The 20,114-nt window shown below is 42.4% G+C and overlaps 1 protein-coding gene across 15 annotated transcripts in view; it reads left to right on the top strand.

Moving 5' to 3' along the window:
• PIGG (phosphatidylinositol glycan anchor biosynthesis class G (EMM blood group)) overlaps positions 1 to 20,114 on the top strand; it is a 435,347-nt gene that overhangs the window by 254,226 nt on the left and 161,007 nt on the right. The window lies entirely within an intron of this gene.

Genomic DNA, 20,114 nt, shown 5'->3' with positions numbered 1-20,114 from the left:
TCAAGGATTCCCCCAATATATCTCCATTTAATTTATAAATCGCCTTTTTATTCTTGAATCCCAAATGCATAACCTTACATTTATCTGTATTAAACCTCATCTGCCATTTACATGCCCATGTTTCCAGTCTCTCCAAGTCCTTCAGAAGAGAAATTACATCCTGCTCTGATTCTATTACCTTACACAATTTAGTATCATCAGCAAAGATGAAGACTTTGCTCTCGATCCCAACCTCAAGGTCATTAATAAACAAGTTAAAAAGCAGGGGTCCCAGTACCGATCCCTGAGGTACTCCACTCTCGACTTTAGCCCAACATGAAAAAGTTCCATTTATGACAACCCTCTGTTGTCTGTCCTTTAACCAGTTTTCAATCCAGGTGCATATATTATTACTGAGTCCAATTTTCTTTATTTTGTACACCAACCTCTTGTGTGAAACCGTATCAAATGCCTTTGCAAAATCTAAGTAGACCACATCAACTGCATTACCCTGGTCTAAATTCCTACTCTCCTTCTCAAAGAAACAAATAAGGTTAGTTTGGCAAGATCTATCCTTCATAAATCCATGCTGACTATTACTAATAATTTTGTTTTCCATTAGGTATTCCTGAATATTATCCCGTATTAAACTTTCAAGTTGTTTCCCTACTATTGAAGTCAGGCTTATAGGTCTGTAATCTCCCGGTTGTGATCTAGCTCCCTTTTTAAATATAGGCACCACATCTGCTTTACACCAATCTTGTGGTACTGAGCCTGTGGAAATGGAGTCCTTGAATATTAAATATAATGGTTTTGCTATTACTGAGCTTAACTCCTTGAGAACTCTTGGATGTTTGCCATCGGGGCCAGGTGCCTTATTTACTTTAATTTTTTCAAGTCGCTTATGAACTTCTTCCTCAGTTAACCAATTGTTCATTAATATGGTGGTTGTGGCTTCCTCCTGCGGCACTACTATTGAACTTGATTCTTCCCTGGTAAACACAGAGGCAAAGAATTTGTTTAATACCTCAGCTTTTTCCTTATCTCCAATAATCTGCCTACCCATCTCACACTGAAAGGGTCCTATATTTTCTTTTCTCATTTTTTTTGTTATTAAGGTACTTAAAGTACTTTTTAGGGTTGACCTTACTTTCTATTGCAATCCTTTTTTCATTATCCATTTTTGCTAATTTGATTGCCCTTTTGCAATTTTTGTTACGTGTACATTCCTTATAAATTTGATATGATGTCTCTGTCCCTTCTGACTTAAACAATCTATACGCCTTCCTCTACTCGTCCATTTCCTCCCCTACCTGTTTATTTAGCCACATTGGTTTTGACTTATTACTTTTATACTTATTACCCAAGGGTATACACTGATAAGTGTGCTTTTCTAACAATGTTTTAAAGACTGCCCTTTTATCTTCTACATTTTTCCCTGCAAAAACATCATCCCATTATATTACTACTAGATTAGACCTCAGTTTATTAAAATCTGCCTTTCTAAAGTTTAAGGTCTTTGTTGAACCCAAGTAATCTGTTTTTTGATAATTTATTTCAAATGAGACCATGTTATGATCACTGTTACCCAAATGGTCCAGGACTTGAATATTTGTTATTACTTCTACATTGTTTGATATGACCAAATCCAGAACTGCCCCTCTCCTGGTTGGTTCCTCAATAATTTGGGTCATATAATTGTCTTTAAGCACCCCCAAAAACCTGTTTCCTTTTGTTGTAACGCTAATCTCATTGCCCCAATCTATATCTGGATAATTAAAATCCCCCATTATGCAAACATGACCCAGTTTTGATGCCTTCTCCATTTGCAAAAGTATTTTAGCTTCCTTAATCTCACAGATATTTGGTGGTTTATAGCATATTCCCACAAACTTTTTCTTATGGCAGTATAGTGAAGTTATGCCCCTGGTAATCAGTGCATAATTCAATCGGGTCCATGCTGTAACATACTCATTCACCTCATATGATGTTAGTAAGGATCCTTATTGAAAAACGCCCAGCAGACAGCTGCTTACAGTCCTATTGCGAAGGGCCAGCTGACATACTGTAGAGATTGTAGTAATGCAGTGGCTGACTAGTCCCTATAGACGGTGTGGCTGTTGGTATGCCTGTGCACATATTCATGAATGTGCTTCCACCGTCAGGGACACTGGTGCCACTGAACTAAGTACATATGCAAAGCCCTGCCTTACCCTGCACTCCTTCAGTAACCACAGAAAACTCCGGCCCGGTTTGGAGGGGAAGTGTACGCGTGCGGTCTGGCAGCTGCTCGCTCTGCGAGAAGGAAGGCTGCCACGTCAATACCGACCGCGCGCTTGCACGTAACTGGTGCCGACGCAAGCGTTTCTCGGATGAAATGATTTCTCAAGGCTGCAGTATGCGGGGAAGATCCCAGTGACAGTGATGTGAGTTATATATGCCTGGATGTGTTTCAATTGGTTGGCAAATTCACCCTAGAGGTCTGCCTATGTAGTACTAGTGTTACATACACGAATACAGCACTATCTGTGAGACAAAGGCAGCTCCGACACTTTTATGGTATTTATCATCACAAAGGTGTTCAACAGTATCTGAGTGAAATAGTCTACTGGTGCACACACTGGTTAGACTGTGTGGTACAATACACACACAGATACCAACAATTAGTGATGTGAGTAGTGGGGTATAAATTCTCATACTGTACCCCAGAGGCTAAGAGGTAACTTAGACTCTAATCATAATGGGTGAAACATAATTAATATAGTAATCAGAATCAGCATTGATTTCTACTGTGGATTATACTCACCGTGGTAAGATGCAGGTGGATGTATTTAACCAGCCTGTGAAAGAAACGTATAAAAAATGAATGAATGGAGTCAGGCTATTCTTTGCCCATGTTTGCAGTGTGGTAACAATGAGATGATGTATTTTATGTACAATGAGGCTGAAATATACCACAAACATCATGATATATATATGTGTATATATTTGGACCAAAAACCAGGTAAGTAAATGAAGGGAGGGGGGAAAAGGGGATGTAAAATGTAGGGCAAGGGGAGTGTGTGAAGCTGGGCAACACTTCCAAGCGGGAGGGTGCATAATACTCCTAGTGTATGTTTACATAGCCCCTAAAGGAAAGATCTTAAATGAACGGGGTAAACAGGAACCCTTCATTCAAGTCCTTAGGTGACAGCGTCTGTAGTGTGTATATCCACTTTGCCTCCTTCTGCAGTAGAACAGTGTCCCAGTCCCCATGACGTAAATCCATAGAAAACTAATCCATACCAATGAATTTAATAAAGGTTTGATTACCTTGATGAACTGAATTGATATGTCGCGATAGGGGTTTGTCAGTTTTATTGCGAATGGAGCCAATGTGTTCCAAGACCTCACCTTCAGAGGGCATTGGGTCTTTCCTACATATATTTTGCCACATTCACAAATGGCTTGATAAATGACACCAGAGCTCTGGCAATTTATAAACTTGCAGATGTTATAGGCTTCGGTCCCATTCCAATTTGAGAATTTTTTGGTAACCAGCATATAATCACACGCCTTACATTTCCCACATTTAAATGTCCCCAATGGTTTGGGAGGGAGCCATGTTCTTTTGACCTCTTCACTGAAGTGACTCCGAACTAGGACGTCATTGAGATTGTTTGCCCTCCTACTGACCATAGATGGATAGTCATATAGGAACTCACTGATGACGTTATCCGCCTTTAGGATATGCCAGTGTTTGCTTATGATATCCCTGGCATGTTTCCATTTGGCATTAAATGTGCCGGTGAAGCGAACCACTTTGTCTTTAGTTTGTGGAATCTTGTCTTGTAACAGAGAGCTACGTGTCTTGTACTTGGCCCTTTTGTATGCCCTTTTCACTGTGCGTTTGCTGTACCCACGTTCGAGAAACCTACTGGCCATAATGTTTGCTTGTGTCTCAAAGGTGGTATTACTGCTACAGTTGCGTTTCAATCTTAGAAACTGACCAACCGGAATCCCATTGATCAATGATCTGGGGTGATGGCTACTAGCAGTGAGCAGACTGTTGATGGCCGTGGCTTTTCGGTGGATAGTTGTATCAATGATGTTGTCACTACCTCGAGAGATGCACACATCTAAGAATACAATGGTGTTTGGATTGTGTTCCAAGGTTTAATAAAGGTTTAATTCATTGATGTTGAGGATACCAATGAATTCCCGGAGTTTATCAATGGAGCCATTCCACAACATTATCACATCACTGATATAGCGCACCCATATAGCGATGTGTGATGTGCATGGCTCCATTTCCTCTGTAAAAACCAGCACTGCCTCCCACCACCCAAGGTATAGATTGGCGTATTATGGAGCACACTTTGTATCCATTGCCGTGCCTTGAATCTGATGATAGTAGGTGTTAGCAAACAAAAAATAGTTGTGGGTGAGTACAAATTCGATTAGCTCGGCCATGAATACATTGTGTGCTTTGTGAAATATACCTCTAGTATTGAGGAAATACATGACTGCCTGTATGCCAGCATCATGTTTGATGCTGGTGTACAGTCCTTCTACGTCCATTGTGACAAAAAATAGTCTTATCTGTTATCTTGATGCCATCAAGTCTCCTTAGTACATCTTTGGTATCTTTTAGATAAGATGGTAAGGACTGGATAAAAGGTCTTAGGATGCAGTCTATGTAGGAACTGATTTTTTCGGTTAAGTTCCCAATCCCTGATACAATGGGTCTGCCAGGTGGGGGTCTCTTATTTTTATGTAGTTTAGGTAGGCTGTAGAACGTGGCTGTTTTGGGGAATTTTACTACCATAAAATCGAACTCTTTCTGACTAATTAACTTCATATTCAGTCCCTTCTGCAAGATTTTCATGAGATCTTTTTGGTAATGAATAGTTGGATCATTGTGTAGAATTTCATAACATGTTTTGTCAGAAAGGAGTCTTAGGTTCTCTTTTTTGTAGTCAATGGTATCCAAAACAACCAAGTTCACACCTTTATCTGCTGGTTTGATAGTAATTAATTTATTGTCTGTGAGTTCTTTCAGTGCTTTTCTCTCTAATGTCGTAAGGTTGTCATGTTTACGATAGCGGGTTATTGCTTCAAGATCATGTGTAACTAGGTCGACAAAGACATCTATATTGGCATAGCTGTCACCGAATGGAAGAAATCTGGAGTTCACTTTGAGGTCGGTGAACGGGCCTTCCCCTATTGTCCTTGTTGAGTCCTCCTCCAAAGCTAGCAAACTATTATATGCTTCCATATCTGTACTCTCAAGCCCAGAGATGTCAAGTAAATTAGCTTGTCTAGTTTCTCTGAGTTTGAAGAGTTTTTTCAACTTTAGTTTGCGGGCAAATAAGTTCACATCTTTTACCCATTCAAACTTATTAATATCTGTGGATGGGGAGAAGGACAGCCCTTTACCAAGCAATGTTAGATGGGGTTCATTTAAAGGAAATGTGGACAAGTTCGTGATTTGTGAAGAAAGGCCCTCTAATACCTCTGTTGTTTCCTCCCTCTCCTTGTACCCCGACTGGATGGTACCCCTCTGGGTCTGAGGTCCTATGCCTTTCCCCCTTCTGGTTTTTGCCTTTCTTTTGGGGCCTGCAAAGGTTGCCCTAAAAAAGGAACCTGGGGGGTTGTGTGGTGGAGGTATCACTGGGGGGATCCCTGTCATCATCCTCAGAGGGTTCCCAGTCGGTGGAGGAATCCTGATACTGAGGTACTCTTAGGGGTCTTCTTCTTTTTGGCAAATTTATACAGATATATCTTGTTTTCATCAAAATCTTTAACATCCCTGTTGTATTTTATCCTTTTCCTTTCTTTAATTTCATTAGAGAATTTCTCGATGTTTGTCTGGAGTTTTAATTCCAGTTAAGTAAACCTACAGTAGTATTAGTTTGCCATATTTCAACTTCTTTTAATCTCTCGTCAATTTGTGCATTAATGTCTGTTAATCTTTTCTTCTGGATGTCAACCAGAAGTTGCATTAGCATTTTTGAGCATTGGCCCAATACCAATTCCCAAGAATGGTTAAAATTATCATCCGCAATGTGGTGTGCAGGAGCGAGGTCAACTCTTAGCCCTCTGGGTATTAATTCTGCCCCTAAGTATCTCTCTAGGCTATAGACCTCCCACCATGTGCGTATCCTTTGTTTATGCAATTTATCCCATTCATAGAAATATTTGGAAATGTCTGGCACTGAGTCAGTTTCATCAGCTACATATTCTGGTGCAAACATATTGTCAGCTTCTTGCTGCCACAGCTGAAAATCTGGGCGACTGGAAAGAAAGCCTGCCATAATGTAAGCGAGCTGGGGAAGAAGAGGTCAAAGGCAACCTCGATAAACTGTTGAGTACTGTGAAGGTGAACCCCGCTTCAGCTAAGTCGTATATAAATGTATATGGGTAAGGTGCTTGTGGTTGATAGAATGGGTAAATAGCAAAGAGAAAAGAACCCACTGTAGCACTCAGTACCTTTGAACAATGAATTGTGAAAATCTTAAAAATATGTTCTTTAATACTGAACTAATTAAAATGAAGGGTATTAAAATCCAACAAGGACACACATATATATATATAAACCCTAAGGTGAGTGTGTAGGACACTCCGGGTTTAGATGAATGGAAGATAATTGAGGTGGATTAGATCAATTGTTCCAAGGGAGCTGATATGCAGTGTTCCCTGATTGTGGTTGTTTAGGTGAGAGCAAGGGTGGGGGAGGGCTAGCACAACCTGTCAGGAGTATAGACAGGTACCTGGGCTATAGAGGGAAAATATATACGAGGGTAATGCATATACAGGAACCCTAGATTCTTATGGCAGTATTGAAGTTATTGAAGTTATGCCCCTGGTAATCAGTGCATAATTCAATCGGGTCCATGCTGTAACATACTCATTCACCTCATATGATGTTAGTTGGATCCCTATTGAAAAACGCCCAGCAGCAGACAGCTGCTTACAGTCCTACTGCGAAGGGCCAGCTGACATAGAGATTGTAGTAATGCAGTGGCTGACTAGTCCCTATAGACGGTGTGGCTGTTGGTATGCCTGTGCACATATTCATGAATGTGCTTGCACCGTCAGGGACACTGGTGCCACTAAACTAAGTACACATGCAAAGCCCTGCCTTACCCTGCGCTCCCTGAGTAACCACAGAAAACTCCGGCCCGGTTTGGAGGGAAAGTGTACGCGTGCGGTCTGGCAGCTGCTCGTTCTGCGAGAAGGAAGGCTGCCACGTCAATACCGACATGCACGTAACTGGTGCCGACGCGTGCGTTTCGCGGATAAAACGCTTTCTCAAGGCTGCAGTATGCGGGGAAAATCCCAGTGACAGTTATGTGAGTTATATATGCCTGGATGTGTTTCAATTGGTTGGCAAATTCACCCCAGAGGTCTGCCTATGTAGTGCTAGTGTTACATACACGAATACAGCACTATCTGTGAGACAAAGGCAGCTCAGAGACTTTTATGGTATTTATCATCACAAAGGTGTGCAACAGTATCTGAGTGAAATAGTCTACTGGTGCACACACTGGTTAGACTGTGTGGTACAATACACACACAGATACCAACAATTAAGAGTTTCCCTTTAGGGGCTATGTAAACATACACTAGGAGTATTATCCACCCTCCCTGCTTGGAAGTGTTGCACAGCTTCACCTACTCCCCTTGCCGTACAGTTTACATCCCCTTTTCCCCCCTCCCTTCATGTACTTACCTGGTTTTTGGTCCAAATATATACACATATACTGTATATATATATATATATATATATATATATATATATATATATATATATATATATATATATATATATATATATATATATATTGCAAGAAGGAAAAAGAGCCCAAAATAAAGCACTCTAGTTTGCCTGACAGTACACATATATATATTGTGAGAAAAAGAGATGACCCCGCATCCATAAGACAAGTTAAGGCAACTAAAAAACCGACAAGGTAAATCTAGATATAATAATCTGTCGGTGGTGCTATAAGGGCATATAATATTGCAAGAAGGAAAAAGAGCCCAAAATAAAGCACTCTAGTTTGCCTGACAGTACAAATACACAAAATTTTATTGAAGGTTGTCACAGAACATAAGTTTAAAATACAAAACACAGAAAGTTTTAAAATAAGGCATGGACCCCCTATATATAAGAGAAGGACATTTTATCACGATGGAAACCCCAGTCGATTTTCTGCCCCCCATGGCAGACTTGCCCACCAGTGGAGGTATACTCGAAACTGGTCATGGAGGACTTTAAGAAAATCAAGACTAAGATGGACGATGCCAATCTTACGAGATCAGAGTCAACTGCGATAAAGGAACTCCAAGCCATGCGTGACATAGTCATCAAACCCAGTGACAAAGGCGGAAACATAGTCATCTGGCCTGAGGTGATGTATGAAAAAGAAGCATATAAACAACTAAAAAACACTGTATGTTATACGGAAATTGCATCAGACCCAACAATCCGCTATAAAGCAGAGATTGATCACATATTGAGGTCTGCGGTGTTAGATGAGTACATTACAGATCGTAACTGTCAGGCCCTTACATTAAAATTTCCTAGAGTTCCAACATTCTACCTATTACCCAAGGTACACAAGAACCCCACCCACCCCCCGGGAAGGCCTATTGTATCTGGCATAGGGGGGCTATGCGAACCCATTTGCCAATTTATAGACTCTTTTCTGCAACTGTCAGTGGAGACTCTGCCATCTTATATCAGGGATACAATGGATGTGTTGGCGCGTTTGGCCCACATCACGGTTGATGATAATACACTTCTCGCAACCTGTGATGTGGAGTCCCTCTATACTTGTATAGACCATGAGGACGGCTTGCGCGCCACAGTTCTATTTATCCATGCAGAATGTCTCCGCTGGCCCGATGGACCTAATCCTGAAGTTATTGAGGTTTATCCTCACGCATAACTATTTTATCTTCAGGAGTAGGTACTATTTGCAGAAGAGAGGTACTGCAATGGGTGCTACATGTGCTCCCTCCTATGCCATCTCTTCCTGGGTTGGTGGGAACGGGAGATTGTGTTCTCGGAGGACAATGTTGAATTTACTCAACATGTGTTGCTGTGGTTGAGATACATCGACGATGTGCTGATTCTCTGGCAGGGGACTGCGGCTGGGTTCAGGGCCTTCGTCGATGCTCTCAACCACAACAACATGAATATCAAACTAACTTTTAGTTGTAGTAAAACACAGGTGGAGTTTTTGGATCTCTCTATTAATTTAGGGCCTGACGGCACATTCTACACCGACATTTTCCGCAAAAAAACAGCTACAAACGCCATACTGCATGCTTCTAGTTTCCACCCGGAACATCAAATCAGAGGCATTCCCAAAAGTGAATTTCTGCGCCTGAAGCGTAATGTCTCTACAGAGAAGGGCTTTATTGAAAGGGCAGGAGAGATGAGGCATAGATTTACACAGAGAGGGTATAGTAATCGATGTGTGGAGGGTTACAAGAAAGCTCTAAATACTTCTAGGGAAACTTTGCTGTGTCCGAAAGCAAAAACTGATTCAGGACATCAAATCCGTTTCATAGGAATGTACAACAAGCAGGGGTACCAGTTGCATCAGACACTGCAAAGTAATTGGAAAATCTTGATGACTGACCCAGACCTTAAAAGGATACTGGGTGATAAAATTACAATGACCATTCGCAAATCCCCCAATCTTAGAGATAAACTTGTTACGAGTCATTTTGTTTCCACTACAAACGAAACATTCCTCTCAACAATTAAAAGAAAGGGTTTCTTCAAATGTAAAAATTGCTCTGCCTGTCGATACATGTGTCAGACAATTGAGTTTACAGATTTCAACTAGACTCAAAATTTCAAAATCAAAGATTGTCTTGGATGTAAATCAAAAGGTGTCATCTATTGCCTTATGTGTCCCTGTGGTCTTCCCTATATTGGGATGACCACACGTGAACTAAGATTTAGGATTCTCGAACACGTGAGGAACATAAAAAATGCATCTAAAGATCTCCAGGCTTCCAAAAAAATCACATCGGTAGCCCGGCACTTTTGTCTGACACATGCATCAGATTTCACTCTTGTACAGGCATTTGCCATTGAGAAGGTGAGCCTTGGGCTAAGAGGTGGCGATTTAGAGAGGGCACTTCTGCGCAGGGAGTCTAGGTGGATCGTCCAAATGGACTCGATGATGCCACGGGGCCAGAACGACTACCTGGGCTTCTCGATGTTCCTATAGACGGCACCCATAGCCCCCAATGTTGATGCACCCTCTTCTTATTCACTTATATCTGTGTTTATTAAATTGTATGTGATGATAATCTCATGCACCCCCCTTTCTCTCTTCTTTCCGCCTTTTTCCCTATTCAATCATAGAGTCCTGGGTTTGATTCATATAGGATCTTCAAGAATCTGGGACTTGACTTATACAGCATCCAAGATTGGACTAAAATCGCAAGAATTCATGTCTATATCAGAATAAAGAGGAGAACAATTTCATGCATTTTCCTGTAAAGACTATACAAAACTAAGTACTATATCTGTACTCATTTTCTTTGGCTATACTATGCCATTACGTTCATTTATCTACACACAAGGTGGAGCATATGGAGAGACTATAATATATGCTTCATTCCATAGATTTCCAACTTCTGAGTATGACTTTCTCGGGGAGTTAGGGGGTCAAATTTGGTGTACCCTTCTACAATCTGAAACTGCTCTAGATAAATCCTCTCAGAATTTTTTAGCACTAAGTATGCTAAATTCTGACGTCTCCACATGTGTATATACAGAGGCGACACGTTTTATTTGAACACGGCTAGCTCCGCAAGCCGGGAGATGTCCCGGCTTGCTAGCCGAATCCCCTCGGCGTGCCGTGCGGCACCGATGCGCGGTCACTCTTCATCGGGTGCCTGCGCCCCCTGCGCGCGTGTCCAGGGCTCCCCGAGGGAGCCCTGGTGTCCCGCGATGTGGGGGACGGCGGTGGGGGTTCCGGGGGACTTGGCGGACCCGGAGAGGGGAGGGGGAAGCCCCGATCGGAGGGCCGCTCCTCCGAGGCTTCGGCGCGCGCACGGGACACCCCGGCGCGCGCCCGGTTACTGTCGCGGCCGAGACCGGGCAAATGCTCGAATAAACTTGGCCGCGACAGTATGATGTTTAAAATATATGGCAGTAAAATGATTATTAACAACTACAGAAGTACAGAATTCCATCTCTGATTCAATAATGGTAGAGTTAGTACTTTAAGGGATTTAACTAATGATGATGCAAGTTTTGATATACTTTTTGAGAGTACTCTAAACTTATTATTATCTGCATTCTTCATCCCTATGACTGAACCATATATATTATCTTTTTGTGTGCTATTCAACTATTGCCTATGATTGGTTTATGCTGCTAAATTACAAATATCAATATACCCTTTGCAAATGTGATCTGTTTATCCCCTTCCTTTAACCATGTATATCTCACTGGCAACTTTATTCTGTTATCCTTACTTAGTATGCAACTGTCCCTTTAATACAACCTAGTGGTGAGCTGAGTACACTGCGCATGTGCACGACTCAGTGCTGTATAAGGGCCATTACAGAGACAGTGATTCTGTCTATACTTAGGGCAGGCATGCTCAGTTATGTGGTCTGAAGCATCAACTACTGGCAACACATGCCAGCTATGCTGTGAGTCAGAAAGGGGCGTCAGTGACGATTAGCAATGTCGTCACGGACATGTGCAGTTGTAACCATTAGGTCCGTTTTTGCCAGTAGTATCTGAGGGCAGTTTACTGACATAGTAGTGTAGGCGATGGTCCTGGGGGAAAAAATGCAGGATGATGACGTCAGGCACATGTTTACTGTGTATCTGAAAGATTGAGCAGCCAGCACTGCCCTCATTAAGGTAGGCGTTGACAAGGAATACCCTTATCATTGGTCCTTTGGCTATGACAATGTCTGCAGGCTCATCATACCCATCTGTTCACCCTTTATTATTCATGTTATCAATCACAACAGGTGGCATCACTCACTAGCCCAATTATATCCCTATAAAAGATGCATGTTACCCTGCCTACAGTACCACTCCCAGTAGAAGGCTAAGGCCGAAACGCGTAGGAGCAGGTCCAGTAGGCAGGATCCCCTGTTTTGTCCCCCCTTGGGACATGTCCACGTGCTAAGAGCTTTGCTCCTTGTTTCCTCCCCAGACACTGCTGAGTACCTGACTAGAGGTGATGTATTGTGTATTTTGCTGCTGCAGATTATGGTGTGCAATTTTGACTATAACATGTGTGTTGTACATTGAGTCTTACTGACACTGCATTACTCTGTATTTATCCCAGATTTAAGGGAGATTGAAGTGTTTTGCTGTCTTTGTATCTTCCACGTTATTTAGCCACCATTTTCTATCTGCAGTTAGCTGTACTTATTCCACCCTGTCAGGTACTTTAGAGCATTTATTCTGTTCATTCAGATCTTTGTATTGTCCATTATGGGACACTCTGGTTAGAGGATATAACAAGTTTTGCTATATAGGGGGTCCATGCCTTATTTTAAAATTTTCTGTGTTTTGTATTTTAAACTTATGTTCTGTGACAACCTTCAATAAAATTTTGTGTATTTGTACTGTCAGGCAAACTAGAGTGCTTTATTTTGGGCTCTTTTTCCTTCTTGCAATATTATATGCCCTTATAGCACCACCGACAGATTATTATATCTAGATTTACCTTGTCGGTTTTTTAGTTGCCTTAACTTGTTTTATGGATGCGGGGTCATCTCTTTTTCTCACAATATATATATATATATATATATATATATATATATATATATATATATATATATATATATATATATATATATATATATATATATACACAGTATCATGATGTTTGTGGTATATTTCAGCTTCATTGTACATAAAATACATCATCTCATTGTTACCACACTGCAAACATGGGCAAAGAATAGCCTGACTCCATTCATTCATTTATTATACGTTTCTTTCACAGGCTGGTTAAATACATCCACCTGCATCTTACCACAGTGAGTATAATCCACAGTAGATATCAATGCTGATTCTGATTACTATATTAATTATGTTTCACCCATTATGATTAGAGTCTAAGTTACCTCTTAGCTTCTGGGGTACAGTATGAGAATTTATACCCCACTACTCACATCACTAATTGTTGGTATCTGTGTGTGTATTGTACCACACAGTCTAACCAGTGTGTGCACCAGTAGACTATTTCACTCAGATACTGTTGCACACCTTTGTGATGATAAATACCATAAAAGTCTCTGAGCTGCCTTTGTCTCACAGATAGTGCTGTATTCGTGTATGTAACACTAGCACAACATAGGCAGACCTCTAGGGTGAATTTGCCAACCAATTGAAACACATCCAGGCATATATAACTCACATAACTGTCACTGGGATCTTCCCCGCATACTGCAGCCTTGAGAAAGCGTTTCATCCGCGAAACGCGCGCGTCGGCACCAGTTACGTGCAAGCGCGCGGTCGGTATTGACGTGGCAGCCTTCCTTCTCGCAGAGCGAGCAGCTGCCAGACCGCATGCGTACACTTCCCCTCCAAACCGGGCCGGAGTTTTCTGTGGTTACTCAGGGAGCACAGGGTAAGGCAGGGCTTTGCATGTGTACTTAGTTTAGTGGCACCAGTGTCCCTGACGGTGGAAGCACATTCACAGCCACACCGTCTATAGGGACTAGTCAGCCACTGCATTACTACAATCTCTATGTCAGCTGGCCCTTCGCAGTAGGACTGTAAGCAGCTGTCTGCTGGGCGTTTTTCAATTGGGATCCTTACTAACATCATATGAGGTGAATGAGTATGTTACAGCATGGACCCGATTGAATTATGCACTGATTACCAGGGGCATAACTTCACTATACTGCCATAAGAATCTAGGGTTCCTGTATATGCATTACCCTCGTATATATTTTCCCTCTATAGCCCAGGTACCTGTCTATACTCCTGACAGGTTGTGCTAGCCCTCCCCCACCCTTGCTCTCACCGAAACAACCACAATCAGGGAACACTGCATATCAGCTCCCTTGGAACAATTGATCTAATCCACCTCAATTGTCTTTCATTCATCTAAACCCGGAGTGTCCTACATACTCACCTTAGGGTTTATATATATGTGTGTCCTTGTTGGATTTTAATACCCTTCATTTTAATTAGTTCAGTATTAAAGAACATATTTTTAAGATTTTCACAATTCATTGTTCAAAGGTACTGAGTGCTACAGTGGGTTCTTTTCTCTTTGCTATTTACCCATTCTATCACCCACAAGCACCTTACCCATATACATTTATATACGACTTAGGTGAAGCGGGGTTCACCTTCACAGTACTCATATACAGCAGCGGCAGCTTTTATTCGAGCAAAAGCCGCCGGCTGCATGCGTCTGGGAAGCGGGTAGCCGCGGCGCGTGGCGGCGCACTGTGACGTCACAGTAACATGCGCGCCCGGCTTCCCCGGCTTCCCCAGGCTTCCCCGACACCCCTGGAGATCAAATTAAGGTAAGCGGGGGTGCGGGGAAGCAGAGGGGCAGAGCAGAAGCCGGGTTCGGGGTCCGGAAGGGGGGGTAAATTGCGCGCGAAGTGGAGGGGGGTGCGTGGGGGAAACGCGGCGGCACGCATTTTTTACTGGCGGCAGCTGGGGTAGATCCCGGCATGCCGCCGGCATTTAGTTCAATAAAAGATGTCGCTACTGTAAGATTGGCAAGATTTACCACTATAGCAAGAAATGGTGAAGGAATAGAAAAACAGGACCAAATAAAACACAGAACATTGCCAAATAAAACACAGTACATAGCCAACTAAACAAATGACAATAAAACAACTGAATGGCACAGTGGGCACATGTCCATATAATATGAGCATGATTTAACACTATGCCAGTCAATGGTCAACTTAAAAAAACAATCATAAACAATCTCCTATGTATTCCAAACAATCACAAAATAAAAACAAAATTAAGAAGTAAACACAACAAAATGAACACCAATTAATCAAATCCAAAATAAAGACCAGAGTAAACAATGAACACCAAAATAAAACCATAAATAAAATAAATATCCAAATAAGCTGCATTATTCTAAAACAAGTCACAAAATAATCCAACATTAAAAAGCAAACACCAGAATAAAAGCCAGAAATTAAAAAAAATAAACACCACTTAAAATGCCAGGATACGAAATACAAACACAAAATAAAGAGCATAATAAATAAAAATCAAATTACCAATATAAATGTAAAATACATAAAAGCAAGCATTTGTCAAAATAACAATTGCTTGTCCCTGTATGTATGTGTATACATAAAGAGACATACATAAATACAGTAGCAATGAATGGACATAAAAAGACCTTTTAGATGTCGTCACCCTCCGATTTACGTGGTCACCGCATGCTTTTGAACAAATTGTCGATCCGGAATACCAACGGCCCACAGGTAAAAAAAATCCAATGTCCTTTTCCTCTTTCTTTATTTTCTTCTGTAACTTGTAATCCATTTTCGTCACTTTCATGGTCTTCTGGGGTCTTCATCTGTATCTTCTTCTTCATCTGTATCTTCTGGAGGAATGCCCTTCTCCTCCTATTGGTGGAGGAGGTCCTCCCTCCTCTGCTGCTTGCCGCCAAATGCGGCTGCATGGCCTTTTATAGGAATGTGACGTCACATTTACATCATCTGGTTCTCACAACGTCTGATTTGGCCAGTGAAAACCATGTGTTTTATTTATTTTTTAGGTGGCGTCATGTTAAGGAAATGAAGCCAACCAATCAGAATTGATTATCATATCAGAACTGTATTCCCAATCTGATTTGTTGTTGTAGACCAGGCCTTCACAACACGTGGCCCGCGGGCCGCCGGCACTCACTGTGCGGCCCGCGGCAGTGGCTGCTGCTTTGCTCCTCCTCCCGAGCCCCCTTTCCCTGCCCCCACGAGCCAAGCCCGCTCTCCCTCCCCCCGCGAGCCGAGCCCCCTCTCCCTCCCCCCGCGAGCCGAGCCCACTCTCCCCTTCCTCCCCGGGGGAACCGAGCCCGCTCTCCCCTTCCTCCCCGGGGGAACCGAGCCCACTCTCAAGTGCGGCACTTCCGGTGCCCACTGCTTGCGAGCGAGCGAGCGCAGTCCCGCCGTGATCGGAGGCGAGGAGGTGATGTGCAGGGGGATATGTGCAGGGGGTGATGTGCAAGGGGAGGGGGGTGATGTGCAAGGGGAGGGGGGGTGATGTGCAAGGGGAGGGGGGTGATGTGCAAGGGGAAGGGGATGATGTGCAAGGGGAGGGGGGGAGTGATGTGCAAGGGATGGGGGGGTGATGTGCAAGGGGAGCGGGGGTGATGTGCAAGGGGAGGGGGGGGTGATGTGCAAGGGGAGGGGGGGTGATGTGCAAGGGGAGGGAGGGGTGATGTGCAAGGGGAGGGGGGTGATGTGCAAGGGGAGGGGGGTGATGTGCAAGGGGAGGGGGGGTGATGTGCAAGGGGAGGGGGGTGATGTGCAAGGGCAGGGGGTTATGTGCAAGGGGGGATCTGTGAAGGGGGGGACCTGTGAAGGGGGGGTGATGTGATGTGCAGGAGGGGTGATGTGAGGTGGTGTTGTGAGGTGCAGGGGAAGTGGTTTGAAGGGGGTGATGTATAGGGGGGTGATGTGAAGTGTAGGGGGTTAGGTGCAGGGGTTGATTGGAGGTGCAGGGGGGTTGATTGGAGGTGCAGGGGGGGTCATTGGAGGTGCAGGGGGTGATTGGAGGTGCAGGGGTGGGTGATTGGAGGTGCAGGGGGGGTGAGTGAGGTGCAGGGGGGGAGAAGGATGTGAGGTGCAGAGGGGTTGGGATGTGTGTGGTGTGCAGGGGGGTATTGTGTGTTTGATGTGGAGGGGGAGTATTATGTGTGTGGGTGAGGGGGAGAGATGGGGCATGAGAGATAGATGTGGAGTATCGCAAAAGTTTATGGTGAGGGGTTCTGGGGGAGATATATGAGGATGATGACGATGAGAGGTGCTGGAGGAGAGATGATGATGATGATGATGATTTTACCCGTGCGGCCCAACATTTTTTTCCTTGGAGCAGTTCGGCCCTTCTCGCTTAACGAGTTGTGCAGGCCTGTTGTAGACCATGTGACTCCCTGTGGATGATGTCACATCCTTTACCAAAAACCTCTGTCACATGCTCTACAACAATCAATCAGATTGGGGATATAGTTCCCACGTGACAGCAGCCATGTTGCTTTGGGTGACGTCATGTTAAAGGCAAAGGAAGCACAGCCATTCTAATTGGCTGGCTTCATTTACTTTACATGTCACCAAAAAAAAAAAAAAAAACACAGGGTTTTCACTGGCCAAATAACATAAATGTGACATCACATGCCTATAAAAGGCTGTGGAGCCACATCTGGCGGCAAGAAGCCAAGGAGGGAGAACCTCCTCCACCAATAGGAGGAGAAGGGAGATCCTCCAGAAGATACAGATGAAGAAGAAAATACAGATGAAGACCCCAGAAGACCCGGAATGTGACGGAAATGGATTACAATTTACAGGAGGAAATAAAGAAAGAAGAAAAGGACTTTGGATTTTTTTTACCTGTGGACCGTTGCTGGTTTGAGAGCATGCGGTGACCACAGGAATCGGAGGGTGAAGACATCTAATGGTAAGTAAAAATATTGAATGTATGTTATTTTTATTTTACAGTTTTTTTTTAATTTTATTGTGATTTGAATATTTTTTCATGCCCATTCATTGTCACTGTATTTATGTATGTCTCTTTATGGATATACAAACATTGTTTAAGTTATGAGGGGTAAGAGGTTGACTAAAAACCCTCCACTGTATAGCATATAAAAATATTACTTGTGAGCACATTCACATGTCTTACATAGTTACATAGTTACAGAGTAGATGAGGTTGAAAAAAGACATACTTCCATCAAGTTCAATCTATGCTAAATTTAGCCAACAGATCCGTTATCCTATATCTATACTTACTTATTGATCCAGAGGAAGGCAAACAAAAATCATCAGAGTCATATCATCTAATGCTATCTCATAAGGGGAAAAATAAATTCCTTCCTGACTCCAAGAATTGTCAATCGGATTAATCCCTGGATCAACATCCTTCCCATGTATACTTATGTGGTATATCCCTGTATACCTTTCCCATCTAAAAAGATGTCCAACCTTTTTTTTTTAACAAATCTATTGTATCTGCCATCACAGTCTCCATGGGTAATGAATTCCACATTTTAACTGCCCTTACTGTAAATAACCCTTTCCCTGGTTGCTGGTGAAATTTCCTTTCCTCCAACCTTAAGGGATGGCCCCGAGTCCTTAGTACTGCCCGTGGGATGAATAGTTCTTTTTGTAAGCTCTTTGGAATGTCCCCGAATATATTTGTATATAGTTATCATATCCCCTCTTAGACGCCTCTTTTCTAATGTAAATAAATCTAATTTAGCTAGCCTCTCCTCATAAATTAGATTAGCCATTCCCTTTATTAATTTGGTGGCTCTTCTCTGCACTCTCTCTAGTTCCATAATGTCTTTTCTTAGGATTGGTGCCCAAAATTGTACTCCATATTCAAGGTGTGGTCTTACTAGTGCTTTGTAAAGGGGCATAATTATGTTTACTTCCCTTCCATCCATTGCCCGTTTGAGGCAAGATAAGATCTTGTTTGCCTTTGCAGCTACTGCATGACATTGGGCACTATTGCTAAGCCTGCAGTCTACAAGCACTCCTAAATCCTTCTCCATCAAGGATTCCCCCAATATATCTCCATTTAATTTGTAAGTCGGCTTTTTATTCTTGCATCCCAAATGGATAACCTTACATTTATCTGTATTAAACCTCATTTGCCATTTACCTGCCCACGTTTCCAGTCTCTCCAAGTCCTTCTGAAGAGAAATTACATCCTGCTCGGATTCTATTATCTTACACAATTTAGTATCATCAGCAAAGATGGAGACTTTGCTCTCGATCCCAACCTCAAGGTCATTAATAAACAAGTTAAAAAGCAGGGGTCCCAGTTCCGATCCCTGAGGTACTCCACTCACGACTTTAGCCCAACCTAAAAAAGTTCCATTTATGACAACCGTCTGTCCTTTAACCAGTTTTCAATCCAGGTGCATATATTATTACTGAGTCCAATTTTCTTTATTTTGTACACTAACCTCTTGTGTGAAACCGTATCAAAAGCCTTTGCAAAATCTAAGTAGACCACATCAACTGCATTACCCTGGTCTAAATTCCTACTTACCTCCTCAAAGAAACAAATAAGGTTAGTTTGGCAAGATCTATCCTTCATAAATCCATGCTGACTATTACTAATAATTTTGTTTTCCATTAGGAATTCTTGAATATTATCCTGTAGTAAACCTTCAAGTAGTTTCCCTACTATTGTAGTCAGGCTCACAGGTCTGTAATTCCCTGGTTGTGATCTAACTCCCTATTTAAATATAGGCACCACATCTGCTTTAAGCCAATCTTGTGGTACTGAGCCTGTTGAAATGGAGTCCTTGAATATTAAATATAATGGTTTGGCTATTACTGAGCTTAACTCCTTGAGAACTCTTGGATGTATGCCATCAGGGCCAGGTGCCTTATTTACTTTAATTTTTCCAAGTCACTTATGAACTTCTTCCTCAGTCAACCAATTGTTCATTAATATGGAGGTTGTGGCTTCCTCCTGCGGCACTACTATTGAACTTGATTCTTCCCTGGTAAACACAGAGGCAAAGAATTTGTTTAATACCCCAGCTTTTTTCTTATCTCCAATTATAATCTGCCTACCCATCTCACACTGAAAGGGTCCTATATTTTCAGTAATGCCCATAATGGTACGGCTTTAGTCTATAATATCATTTATAGACTATAGGGACATAGTATATAGTACAGCACCCCAAACTCACTGTGGCAAACCAGACACCCTCTACCAATCAATATGCAGCTTTGTCCTACAATTTAATTACAACACAAATCATTGCAAAAGGCTCAAAGAAATAGATTGGCTATCACTTGTGTCTGGGAACAAAGTTTATTTTTCCTGTCTTGCCTTCAAATACTTTCTGGCCATGCTACCTACCTATCTGAAGAAACTCCTCACCCCTACCACATGCTGCACTTATCACCAGAGATCTGACT

Source organism: Ascaphus truei, chromosome 1, assembly GCF_040206685.1.
Source record: "Ascaphus truei isolate aAscTru1 chromosome 1, aAscTru1.hap1, whole genome shotgun sequence".
In the NCBI taxonomy this organism is placed as follows: Eukaryota; Metazoa; Chordata; class Amphibia; order Anura; family Ascaphidae; genus Ascaphus; species Ascaphus truei.
Note: the sequence above shows the minus strand (reverse complement) of the source record. Positions and strands in the feature narration are given on the sequence as shown.